The following is a 13,616-nucleotide window of genomic DNA, read 5'->3' as shown; positions in this document are numbered from 1 at the left end:
CGATTTGAGGCTTGTTTGCCTCAGTGAATGTTGCTCTCGCAGCCAGCGCACGTGCCTTTGATCTAGTCAGTGCCTGCACTATGCCTTCTCCCAACGTTAGACCTTTCTCCTTCAGCATTTGATCTGACTTATTTGAAAATAAGTAAGGATACTGAGGGGGTAGATATGGCGATACCGCGGCTTCTGTTTCCAATGTTCCAAAGGCGCCTTTAAGGACAACTTTAGCTACGGGAAGGCACTGACTGTTTGCTTCTACGGCTTGTCTAATCCAGGCACAGTCTCCTGAATACTGTCCGGACTGAACAAAAGACGGATGAACTACGTCCATAGTGGCTGCGGAGTCTCTAAGAACCCGACACTGCTTGCCGTTCACGGTAAGGTCGTAAATATAGGGCTCTAACAACTTCATGTTCTCGTCGGCTTCATTTATAGATAAAAAGGCCACCTTTTCTTTCGGGCAATGTTTCGCGAAGTGCCCTGTTTCGTGGCAATTGAAACAAGCCGCCGTTTTTTTTTGCCTCAAATTTCCTTTTGCTTGCCTCTGCCGACGCCTCCTGGTTAGATGCCTTGTTTTCTTCACCCTTTTGTGCGAGACTTGTCGGTTGTTTTCTAAACGGCTCCTTATTCGGCCGTAGGAATTTTTCCCTTTTAGGCTCGCTGTTTGCCCCGAGGGCGCGGCGCGTAACGAATTCTTCCGCGAGCTCTGCGGCTTTTGTTACGGTGTTCACGTCTGGTCTATCCTTAACCCAGAACCTCACCTTTTCTGGTAACCTTTGATAGAATTGTTCCAGACCGATACACTCGAGCACCTTGTCATGATTCCCATACGCCTTTGCCTCTTTCAGCCACTCCCCCATGTTGGCCATTAACTTGTAAGCAAACTCCGGGTATGAATCATTGCTCTCTTTTACGGCGTTGCGAAATTTTTGTCTGAAACCTTCCGCTGACAACCTGTATTTCTTGAGAAGGCTCGACTTTACCTCACTGTACTCGTCAGCCTCCTCTTTCGTGAGGCGCGCGATTACTTCTGAGGCCTCCCCCGGAAGTAGGGACAACAAGCGTTGAGACCATGTATCCTGGCTGAAACCTTGCCTTTCACAAGTTCTCTCAAAGTTGACGAGGAACAGCCCAATGTCCTCCCCTAGCTTGTACGATCTCATTAGGTCCGTCATTTTGAACCTGACCCGCTCTGCTGTACCGGATGCCTCGCTGCCTCCTGCTCTACTATTATGGCTAATCTCTAAATCGAGGCGCTTCATTTCAAGCTCGTGCTTTCGCATCTTATCTGCTTCGGCTTCTGCCGCTTTCCTTTCGGCCTCCGCCGCCTTTTCTTCGGCCTCGGCCGCCTTTCTTTCGGCCTCTGCCGCTTGCCTCTCCTGAATCTTCTCGACACATTCTGACAGCTCGTCATCCTCCGCCCCCAATGCGAGAATCGCCTCTATCAGCTCTGGCTTTCTTTGAGAGTCCGACACCTCCAGATTCAACTCCCTTGCAAGTAGCAACAACATGGACTTTCGCAGGGATTTCAGATTCATGGCTGCCTCCAGTACCGCTGTCTCTGTTCCACAAAGATTCCTGTCCTGCAACTAATTAACCTTGACGGCAACGACAGCTCTAGGTTCCTGCCTTGCCTCAAGTTTTCCGTTAACTTAGTCTACAAATAAAGCTTCAAAAAGCTCTTATACGGAATCCTGCCCTGCCAATGTTAACCTTGACGCCACTGACAGAAAGAGCTTAACCAAGCTATCACACAATTTCCGCCTGACGCAAGTTACCTGTTAACACAATGACCAAGACAGCCCCTCTCTACCAGCTCTTACTTAACACATAGAGTAAATGCCTGGTAAAATTTAACAGAGAAAGCCGGCACTCACCCAGTTCGCAGTCATGTCTCCGGCGTCGTGCCTCTCAGAAGTGCCGTTCGATTCCCTTTGGAAGTCGATGAGCTCGTGTAATCCTTCTCCTGTCGTCCCGTTGTTGAACTTCGGGCTCACTCCGTCCAGTGGTCGCTTTCGGGGTTATCAGCATCCCGCCGCTGCCATCCAGTTGTTGGGACTCCGGGTCCTGCCGGTCTCGTTTTCGGTAGCTGGCCCCGTCGCAGGATCCATCGTCCAACAATTCAGCGAGAAGAAGCGCCCGAACGAACAACAGAGATTTATTTACATGTGCAGAAGTGGTCAACTGACTCAAAGAGAGAAGAGTGAGTGTGATACAAAACGTCTTCGGCATTTTATAGCGCCGCGCCGTTGACACTGGGCGCCCCGTCCGCATCGTCAGCCAATACGGTGTCTCCGGCCCCTCGGCCACGAGAGAGGGGGAAACACACCTCACAACACATGGAGTGGCACATCCCAACACGAGGTCCATATATGGTCACGGTGCCCTAAAATGTTACCAAACATGGTCACGAACGCACAGCAGACCCCGGAGCTCTCCCGGCGAGGAGGAACCCGAATGGGGAGGTGGGGGTGGACGACACCGTCAGGTCAAGAACCGGTTCTCCCCCAACCTCTTCCTGCTTGGCTCCCCAGGGCCGGTCGTAACAATACATACATACATACATACATACATACATACATACATACATACATACATACATACATACATACATACATACATACATACATACATACATACATACATACGAGAAGTCCTTATGTGCTTCCTTTGGAAGGAGTGATTTGAAAACGTTTGGCCCCTGAGAGGAAAGGCAGGCAATAAGCTCTGCTTAGAAGCTCATCTTCGGAGTCATGGTGGGAGGAGGAGTCACGGTAAGATAGGAAAAGTAGCATTGACCGGTCTTGTCTCAGGGACGGGCAAGTAACACTGACCTTGCGCTCTCCATCTGCCATGCAGGCCGTTATCGCGAATCTCGGAAAACCGTAAAGCAGCCACGTCCAGGTCGAATCGTTTCCACTCTATACTTGACTGCTCCAGGACACTGTCTTCCGAGACAAGAAACGGTGCATGTGCATTTGAGGGAGCGAGCATTGTTTACACCTGTACCGCTAAACATCTTCACGCTGCACGATTTAGTGACGGCAGTCCCGTGAGTTCGGGGCAAGGAAGCCACCTCCGTGTGTACATACACGGCCACTCGTACACGCGCGTTCCGACGCTTCCGCAACGGGTCGTGCCGGAACAAACGCCGTTTCTAGGGCCGCTGCCGTGCCGCCCACCCTTTGGGGTGTCCGAACGATGGGCTTCTCGGACTTTGCCGTGCGTACACGAGGGGGGCCAGCCATCCCGGCCAGCCGTGCGCAAGCCGTGTGCGGTGGTGGGTGCGCGGGGCTTCATCGCCGGTGCCGGCCTGCTGCCGCTGCGCCAGCGGTCGCGCAACAAACCGGTTCTCGTCGCGGCGCTCTTTTTTCCCCTCGATTGGAAGAGGCTAGCAAAAATCATGGTTGGACCGAGGGCAGCGTTGGTGGTGAGAGGGGTGAACAAAGTAAAGGATGCCCGGTGTGGCGAGGGCTGGCGAAAAAAAAAAGGAAGGGTCGGAAGAGTCGGGCCGTTCGTCGGGTCGGCTTTGGTAGAGCCGCTGCGCTCCTGGTAGGTCCCCGTGCTCCGTTGTTCCAAGAGCGAGATCGTCCCAGCTGTCGCCCGTGCATCGTCCGTCGCCTACGCGTGCTCTCCGAACGGCGCTGGTCCGTTTGGGTGCGTGAAGTGCGCCTCGTGCCGGAAGGAACCGGGTGTGCACGGACACCCCTCCGTGCGAAGTGTGGTGTTGCTGTGACGGCGCTCGCTCGCAGTGACCGCTCGCTCCCCAGCCTAGGGACTCACTGGGGCTGCGGCGAACGCAAAGGATACGCGCTGGTGCTCCGGAGACCTCGCGACCTCCGAAACACGTTGCCCCCTGCGGTGAGCACATTCATTTCGCCCAGTGGCCAATTTACTCTCGCCGTATTCTGCTCTTTGTTTTCTTCAGTGGGTGCCCAGATATAACAGAGTGCTTGCGATTGAGGCGCGACTGAAAGTTGTACTTCCCGAAACGGGTGGTGATTCTCCGTTTAATCATTTTCCGCACCTTTGTCGGTGTGACTTTTATTTTCTTGTCTCTCGTATCGTGCGCTCAGACTTTGATGCTTCCAAGTCTAAACGCACGACTGAGATATAACAAGAGTACAAAAAAAGTAACCAGAAGCATACAATGCTTAGCCCCCATTATTTATGGATTCTTCGAGCCTTCGAGGTGCTGCGTGGTGATCAGAGTTGTACGGGGATCTATACGCAGTTTATGAACGAGGCCGACGTCGTTCACTTGCCAAGCTGGCACGGCGCCGGTGTGCATTGCCGGTCCGTGAGGTTACGCTTCACGCTGTCGCTGCATGTGTGCGGCCTTCGAACCTTTACGAGGGCACAATGATCCGCGCTTCAACGACACTTTCTTTCACCTTTGCAGGTTAAGCTGTTCTGTTCTAGATGTCTTGCTCTCGAGAGGCTATGGAATACATTCTTATGTCTACTCCGTTTCCATGATTTTTGCTGCACGAAGGTAATAAATTAATAAGAGGGGAGGGCACCCATACACAAAACGAACAACTAAACAAGAAACAAGTGTTAAACTTAAAATACCATGGCAATAGACAATTCGCTTGAAGGAGTTCAATTCTTCTCAAAAGACTTCTCAGTGTACACAGCCCTATACAAGCGCTTGCGATGAACATTTACGAGCAGCTATACCATTCGAAGGGATGTGTCAGTCCAAATGTATAGTGAGTAGAACTTATAAACGTGTGCCTGTTGACAATCTATTGCATACCAAATCACTTTTACAAATTAAGTCATTACTCCTCGTGGGATATATTGCTGATGACAAATAATGATAGCAAATAAAAGACTACAACTCTAAATTCTGGGTCGTCTTTAGCGAAAGAGGTTGTGCTGAATCCCCAACGAGCCCACCGTCTGCTCAGTACAGGGAAGATGAAAGTGAAGGTTGACCAGTTCAGTTCACGGATGCGAGGATGGCGTCGTGGCATAGTTTTCTGCAGTCTGCGCACGTAGCCATCCGCCTTTCCCAGTACAGACGCCGTCTCGTTCGGAGCTTTGCATACGCGGCTCTGAACGCGGATTTGCTGGTTACTGGGGCAGCTGGCCTGTGTGCCGTTCCTTTAAAGAAGAACCGGGACTGCTCTTGTTCTATCCGAGCGCGTTCAGATATCCCGCCTTTGTACTTCAATTGATGCCGCATTTGTACTCGCATAAATTTAGACACCTTCGGAAGAAACCACACGTGTTTTTGAGTGGATGATGTTACCGGTTGAGCGCAGAAATGAGCGGTAAAACTTAAAAATTGCCTGTTAAATTGCAGCAAAAAGGATAGTTGGGTTATGGTGGGTTTGCGTTCATATTAGAACAGCGCAAAAGGTCGAAACACGGAAAAAAAAATTTGACAACACAAGCGCTGACTGACAACTGGTTGCTTTATTCAAGCGAGGCAGAGAAATAAAGGGAAAAAAGAAGAATAAAGCATGCGCGCACAAACGATGCAGCCACTCGTCATGTCAGCGCTCGTGTTGTATTTCTCTGTGCTTCGTCTTTTGCACTGTTACAATGTGAATGCCTGCTCAATTACCACGTTAACGTTGCTCAAGCTTCATCACGAAGATTGAAAGAGTATATTGAAATTCATACGTATAGTTGCTTCTTCACTCGCATTTTACGGAAAGGAAGCAGAAAGGTTCCGCCTTAAACCACGCACTGTGGGAGTCAGTATTATGCGAAGCAGTCTACGAGAATGCCGTCTACGCCGCATCGTTAGACGTTGAGCCGAGCGTCACGTGAAGACCCGGCATTCTTTGTAAATCGAGTGGTTGTGCACGTGACGGGAGAGTACCGGCCACGCAAACAACGCCTATATATGCAGCGCTCGCGTGTGACTGATGACGATGTTGGGTGCACGTTAAAGAACCCCAGGTGGTCTAAATTTCCGGAGCCCTCCACTACGGCGTCTCTCATAATCATATAGTGGTTTTGGGACGTTAAACCCCACATATCAATCAATCCGATGACGATGCATGGTTATACGCGTTGCCCGCCGTGATCAGCGTTCGTCGACGTGTTCTGAAGGGGTCGAGCAACGCTTGACTGTAATGATGGCTTCATATTTTGCTCCATTGAAGTACAGTGATCAAGAACACTGCGTGTGGTGGTACAGCTCGCACCTCGATGAAGTATAAGTGTCAAATGAGACCGACGGCAAACAGCCAGTGTTGTGAAAACGCGCCTATCTTCTAAATGTGCTGGATTGCGCGATCGATATCCTCCAGGAGACCATTAACGCTGTATAAGAAATGCGGCAAGCGTCACAATGGGCGTCCTTGCTCGAGGAACATTCTTAAAGGTGTTTCATTCCTAGTGATGACACATGCATGCTCCTTAGGTGTAGTAGGTTAGGACATTGGGTTACCGTATACATGGAGGCGCCAAACGACACTATAGGAAGAGGTATACGTCACTGGAGAGTGGGTGTGAGCCATGTATTTAGTCTATCATCATCATCATCATCATCATCATCATCATCATCATCATCATAATCATCATAATCACCACAACCGCCATCATGATCATCATAATGATCATCAGGAGGGCTGCCTTCTCTGCGTTGCTCGTTGATCTGTCGTCAGGGGCTCTGGGAATATACACCAATGTCGCCCTCATACTTCAGATGTATACTTCTGGAGCCCCTATCTGGCATGCTCATTTTTAAAATAATACATTTCGAACTCGTCCAACAGTTTATTCTGACGGCCCTCCCAAGTTCAGATCTAATCGCAGACGTTTTTGATTATGCTTGTTTATTTGCATATTTATTTATTTGCGTCACGGCTTCAGCGGCTAGATAATAATTGTTGGGGATTTACGTTCCAAAACTACGATATGTTTATGAAGCACGCCGCATGAAGGCTCCGGAAATTTCGACGCTTTGATGTTCTTTAACGAGCATGTGGCTCGATGTATACGGTCAAGTCGTCTTTTGTTCACAAAGAAGTGCATCATATTCAGAAAAAAACATACAAACAAACGTAGTGTGCAGTGACTTCTACAGATTCGTCCCTACAATCGTATGTTTGGGGTGAAATGCCAGAAAGCTGCTAATAGACATATGTTACTTCTACCAATGTGTGTAGTTCGACTGCTATTGTTATTGTATGCAGTTCAGTTGAAAAACAACACACGAAGTCGTGAGGTATATAGCATATAGAGTAGTAGAAAGTTGAGTGTTTTGGTTGTTCCTGTTCTTATTTTTTCTTAAAGCGCGACAATACAGGACGAAGAGAGAAGTGATGCCCCGAGCTAGACTTTGTCTTCCATCAAGTCCCGTTTTCTTTTCATAGTGGTGCAATAACAAAAAAAAAAGTGGGTTGTAAGTGGATAAACGATACATTGTCAGTTTACCTCAAAACGAATCCTTCAGCTTGTTGTTTCAATGGATTTCACCAACCCTTCATGCGAAGACGCGCACGAAACAGCGCGAAAAAACTTCAGGCCTGCGTGGAAGGCGCAGCACAGTCGCAGCGAAAGCTAGAAGAGCCGCCTTTCAGAGCGTTTTCAAAACACTCGTTCTTCTTGTTCTTGTTCACCTATTGTCCGTGGCACATACCCACTGGGGGATATGCCAAGAATTGAGTGGTTTTAAAAATGATTGTTCAGATTTAGAATAATGGAGATATTATAGAAAGATTACCGATGACCCAGAAAATTGTGGCGCTTGATTTAATGCACATAATAATTTAAATAAAGAAACGAATTTATTCTTAAGATAGAGCAATAATCTGATTTTTATAGATATATAATTTGTAGACACGTTAGGATATTAAAACAAATTAATTAGTGAACCTATTAGTTTCATTAACGCAGTCCCGGATGGCCGCGCATACTCATTGGGGTAACTACTGCAAGCACACTTGCTTGATACCCACTAGGGCATAGTAATAAACTTCTGGGTAGCAGGTCCACATTCGCTATGCTATTTTTCGTCATTCTTCTGAGAAGCGTGGTATCCGCTAAATACTTGCAAATAATTTCGTGCCAATTGTTCATGCAGTGGCTGACGACGATGAGGAATTATGCTCCACAGTTAATAGGGGAACAAGATCAAGCTTTCGTAATGGGTTCGAGCATCGGACGGCCCACTCGTTACGCTATTCGCATTGTGCGACGAGTGGTTGTTCTTTCGCCGTTTTAAAACGCTTTATACGTCGTATTAACGCGATTGCTTTCCCGACATCAGGCCTATGCCTAAACAAGTTTGCCAACGAGTCACTTGCACCGGCGTAGCTCAGTGGTAGAATACTTGGCTGGCACCCAGCAGACCCAGGTTCTAGCCCCACTGTGTCATTGGTACTAGGGTTGTTTTTTCTGCATCTAAATTTCGCGTGATGTGGTTACGGGCACCGGTGGCGGCGGTACACAGCGCGTGACCCGAGTTGTGATCTCACAACAGCTTTCGCTGTAATAAAAGTGGTTACGCCACACCTGTCAGTATTGAGGCACACGAGTTTACACAATGGAGTGAGTGACATCACTTAATGCTGCAATGGTATTATTAAACAAGCAGCACGCGCAATGCCCATAACCTCTCTTCCTCTCAAAAGCCTCGCACATGTACGCTAATTCGAAAGAGCTCGTTTTAAATGAAACTGATATCATTTGAGGTGGCTGGCTGACGCAGGATTCTCACCGGTTGATGTCTTGTGAGCCTGATCGAGTGTACTGAGAGATGGCCATGGTGTTGGTAAGCCTAGGGAGAGTGTCAATGTACGTGGTATATAGTGTTCAGTCTGTCATAATTGAAAGCCAGAGGGCAAATGTGCCTCTTATCCTTTCCGTATACAAACAAGCTGAGTAGGATGACGAATAAAAGCGCTTTCAAAATTTTTGCACGCTTGAGCGATCATTAGCCGCAAGTTTGCACATTGTGCAGAGAGTGGGGTTGCGGGAAAGAAGGGTCGTTTACGGCATACACCGTCGTGTCATGTGGTCATTGTTATGTCAAGCAAAACGTTGTCTGTAAAAAAACAAACAAACAAGAATTTTGCTTGTGGTTTACCCTTGCGATTGCGAGACACGCGGCTGTAACCCTTTCTTCGACGCCTTCTTCTGAGTTATGCAACAATGGGCTTTTTATGTAGAGGCAGTCGAAGTGGAAGCGATCGTAAGACTTCATAAATTGTGCCATTAGTACAGTTCCATAAATTGCGCCTTATTGCGCCTAATAGTATATGCCAATAGTGATAAATATGACTGCTGGGGTTTTACGTGCCAAAACCATGCATAATATGAGGGATTATAAGGAGCACCGTATAACGGAAGACTCCGCATCAATTTCAACCATCTGGGATTCTGTAACGTGCACATAACTCAAAGCATTCACATGTCATTCATCGCACAAAAAAGCAAAATAATTTTACTGTGAGCGGCTGTTAGTAAGATTTGGTAGCACGTAACACTTTTAGTTCCAATACTGCGCACCGATATGCAGGCTTTCTACTATGATGTCGATGGGGACATAAACGCTGTAAAATAGTCGCAAGAGTAATAATAAGTCACAGAAACTATCATGTGTGTGCGTGCGTGTGTTGTGTCTTTTTTTATACTTATGTCTCTATTCACTTCAGGACGCCTTCAGAATCGCTGAGTGGGTTGTCAACGTACCCAAACTGCCATTTTGGCGAATCCCAAGGCGGCTCGACGTCTTTTGAGGATGAATTATACATAAAGTCCAATGGGGAATTTACAAGGAAACGAGCAACGTGACGCGCAGTCACATAGTTGTTTCAAAGGAAAAGAGAAAAAAAAAATAAACAGAAAGCACTGACCGGGAAAGAAGTCCCGCCAAGCTCGATAGTTTTTTTTTTTTTTTTGACGAAATGCGGCTCCACTGGACATTACCAACAGCCGCGCCGTAAAAGACGTTGAAATGCCCGCCATGGCATTACCTGTTCGCGATTGAGGTGTTGCGTTGTTGAATTCTGTGCCACCAGTTTGGATCCATACAACCAACAACATAAGCGGGTGCGTGCAAAAACTGGCACGTATTTAGGATCACTTCGTGTTAAGAAATCGACGTGGTCCGAAATTAATTCGTTGCTTTCGGCTTTGTATCTAATATTTATGTGTGCAGCTCAGGGAAAACTATATCGGTAGGCAGGGATTGCTTCAAACCCAAGTAAGGTGATTCTGTAAAAAGGAAACTAGGGGGACATTTCATGCCAGCAGTTTTGCTGATCGCTTTGTGCAAAACAAAATGTAAAAATGATGAAGAAGATATACCTGTGTCTGTGTAACTATGGGTATAGTTTTCGTGCAGGTTCAACGTCTGGCTGTACGTATATGCATCATCGTATCAATCTGCTTTTGGTTTACGTTTAATTCGCGAGGCTCGTCTCTCTCTCTCACGCTGTTATTTTTTATGACTCCGCCTTGCTGACTCGAAACGGAATAAACCGCGCTTGCCCCCATGCGCTCTGTTATCACGGATGGACGTGTTACAGCATTCAAAGAATGAAAGTAAACAGCTAAATGTAAGTGCTTTTGTTTTATTCGCAACCTTTCCTATAACTAGGAGGTTTCTGGTCTAAGCGAAAAAAAGAATCGGTGCTTGCATTGTAATCACTTTTGTGGTTGACTAAAAAGCGTAAATGCGTTCAATTCACCTCCGGAAAAAAAAGAACGAAAAAACTGTAGTGCAATGTATATTTGCTCTGAGTGAAATGAATTAAATGATATGTGCGGTTTCACGTCCCGAAACCACCATATGACTATGAGAGACGCCGTTGTGGAGGGCTCCGGAAATTTCGACCACCTGGGGTTCTTTAACGTGCACGCAAAACACGGGCCTGCAGCATTTTCGCACCCAAGTGTTGGCGCACCCCTTGTCCAAACCTCATGTTCCGTCAGTTGTTCGTGCATTTCGTTGAGTGCATGCAACTAATTTAGAATGTCGTTATAATTACTAGCCCGAATGAAAAATTGGCTAAAGAATCAGTTGGTAGTTTCTGTTGTAAAACCAACATATTCATCATCACTCCTTAACACGTCTAATTTTTTTTTTCGGGTTCTCCCTTTCATTTAAACTCTTCCATCTTAATCTCGTACGCTCTGCCCTTCTCGTCGCTCCAAACGAAGCTCGTTAAAGTCGCAATTTGCCCACGTAACATCCGTGTGAATCGCTCCTTTCCATGTGCAGCTTTCACGCTCCTGCAGCGCGCTCTTCGGGTGTACCGCGAAACGTGCCTCGCAGTGGCATGCGTCCAAGCGAGGCAGCTGGAATGATGCATGCGTGAGTGACGGTGAGGCGAAGCCGCTGTGATCGCACGCTTAGTACAACGACGCGCCGCGCCAGAGAGGGACAGGCGGTCAGGAAGAGTGGGCGCGAACCCAAGTTTTGAAACCGCGGGAATATAAATAGGCCAATGCATAAGGTGGTGTGCCTGACGTGTGGTTATAATTTCTAGTTCGCAGTCAATACGAAAAGCAATTTTCTTAAATTTAATGGCGCAGCTGGATCGGCACGGGGGTGTAAAATAGGCACTTATGAGGGTTAATTCCTAGCCACGGCGGTCGATTTCGATGAAGTGAACAAATGGTCAAGTACCGTTAGATGCGTACTATTGAAAATCCTGGGCACTATAAGTTAATCTTGGCCTTTCCGGACTCACTACGACACCTCTAATCATGCATTCTTTCATAACTTTTAAATTTCTTAAACCGCGTAGATTTACACAATGTGGTGTAGGAAAGAAACACTATATGTCCTCAGCACGTGTTCACGACAAAGACAGTCCAAATAAAAACTTGATAAAATTCATGAAACCTTGGAAGGCGGCTTGTGTGGGTATAAGCAGGGATGTTCCCAAGTGGTGAATATACCAAGAAGGGAAGTGGCGCTTTGTATGTAAAAAAAAAAAATCACAGCATATCCACGGAGTGAATGATGATTGGTGGGGCGCAGCGTTCGTCAGTCTGTCTGTCCATTCGTTCTTGCGTCCGCCTATCTGTGTCATCCTTGGTGCATCCGTCCGTTTGTTCATTCGTCTGTCTGTCCGTCCATCCCTTTTGCGGCCATCCCTCTGTCTGTCCATCCGTCCGTGCACCCCTCTGTTTGTCCGTCCGCGCGTGTGTCAGTCCGTTCGTCCGTCCATATGTCTAGAGAAAACTCCAAGCACCGCTATTTCGGGTATGTGCCACTGGTGGTTACGTACTACGAGGGACGCACAAGCCACGCCATAAGGAGCTTCGCCCCTAAAACTGAATGCTTTCATTTGCATGGAACACTGCCATTCAGAAAGACGGGTGTGTGTCGTTATACACAAGAAGATCACGATGTGACGGAACATTTCCATCCTCGTTTATATATACTGCCACGGGCACGGACCCAGAAACTCGACAACGCATAAAGGACTCCTATCGCCAGTTTATCTAGGTGGTGGCACAGGGTCAGTCGTTGATAGTCGTACAGCTAGCCCCCAAAGAAGGATTGGTCACAGGCGCGTTCGATGGTGTGGCAGCCGGCGCAACACGCCGGCATTTGACGCCAAGGTTGAGTTGTTAGAACCTCCGCTGCAGTCACACACTTTGTCGGACCGTAGAAGCGTGCTCGTATTTAAGTATGAGCGTCTTATCGATACATGAATTTGTTTGAAGTTCGCCCCGCCGTGGTGGTCCATTGGCTATGGCGCTCGATTGCTAATTCGAAGATCGCCGGATAGAATCCCGGCTGCTGCGGCTGCATTTTTTATGGGGGTTAAAATTTTTGAGGCCCGTGTGCTTAGATTTAGGTGCAGGTGCCTGTTCATGAACATAAGATGGTCGAAATTTCCGGAGCAAGACGTCTCTCATAAATATATCATGGTTTTTGGACGTTAAAACCAATGTGTTATTATTATTATTATTATTATTATTATTATTGTTGTTGTTGTTGTTGTTGTTATTATTATTATTATTATTATTATTTGAGCGTCACAACTTTGGATACGAATGACCATCCCCTTGAAGATTTACCATTTCACATAAATATGGCGTTGTGAGTATTGAAATGTTTATAAATACAACAACAACAAGAAATATTCTTGGGTGCAGTCGCGGCTGCATTCGCATGGGTGCTGAATGAATGTGCTCTAGATTATGCCGAAGTTGCCGACCCCCATTACACGGAAACAAAATTTGAAACCCTGGTCGGAATGTATTTTTAAAGAAAGAATAAATGACAAAAAATTAAGGTTAACAATGGCCCCAAAAAAGATTGTGCCAGACAATTCACCCCAAAGAGATTTGGAGGCACCAAAAACAAATAATATCAAAATCCAACGTGCCCCTAAGCGATAAAAAGCTGTCGAATAAAAAAAATCTCACGAGAGCCAGTATTTCGTTAAAGGGACCCACGTTCGTCAGAACAAGTCCACTTGTCGAAACGTGGGCTTCAGCGACATTCCATGTTCGAAAATTTCTGATCGTTTCAAACCTTGCTACCCTTTGAACGTCTTCCATGTTTACTGTTTCCTGTAGCGATTTCTATAAGAAGCAGAATAAGAAGAAGAAGAAGAAGAAGAAGAAGAAGAAGAAGAAGAAGAAGAAGAAGAAGAAGAAGAAGAAGAAGAAGAAGAAGAAGAAAA

The 13,616-nt window shown here is 46.9% G+C and overlaps 1 protein-coding gene across 2 annotated transcripts in view; it reads left to right on the top strand.

Moving 5' to 3' along the window:
- Positions 1–3,529: 3,529 nt before the first annotated feature.
- Positions 3,530–13,616, top strand: part of Cad99C (cadherin 99C) — a 227,029-nt gene continuing 216,942 nt past the window's right edge. For both annotated transcript variants that reach the window (XM_075879866.1, XM_037413475.2), the window contains exon 1: positions 3,530–3,858. The gene's annotated coding sequence lies outside the window, so the exon portion shown is untranslated. The remainder of the gene's footprint in view (positions 3,859–13,616) is intronic.

The sequence above is a fragment of the Rhipicephalus microplus genome, chromosome X, assembly GCF_043290135.1.
Source record: "Rhipicephalus microplus isolate Deutch F79 chromosome X, USDA_Rmic, whole genome shotgun sequence".
Taxonomy (NCBI): domain Eukaryota; kingdom Metazoa; phylum Arthropoda; class Arachnida; order Ixodida; family Ixodidae; genus Rhipicephalus; species Rhipicephalus microplus.
The sequence above is the reverse complement of the archived record's forward strand: the minus strand, read 5'-3'. Positions and strand labels throughout refer to the sequence as shown.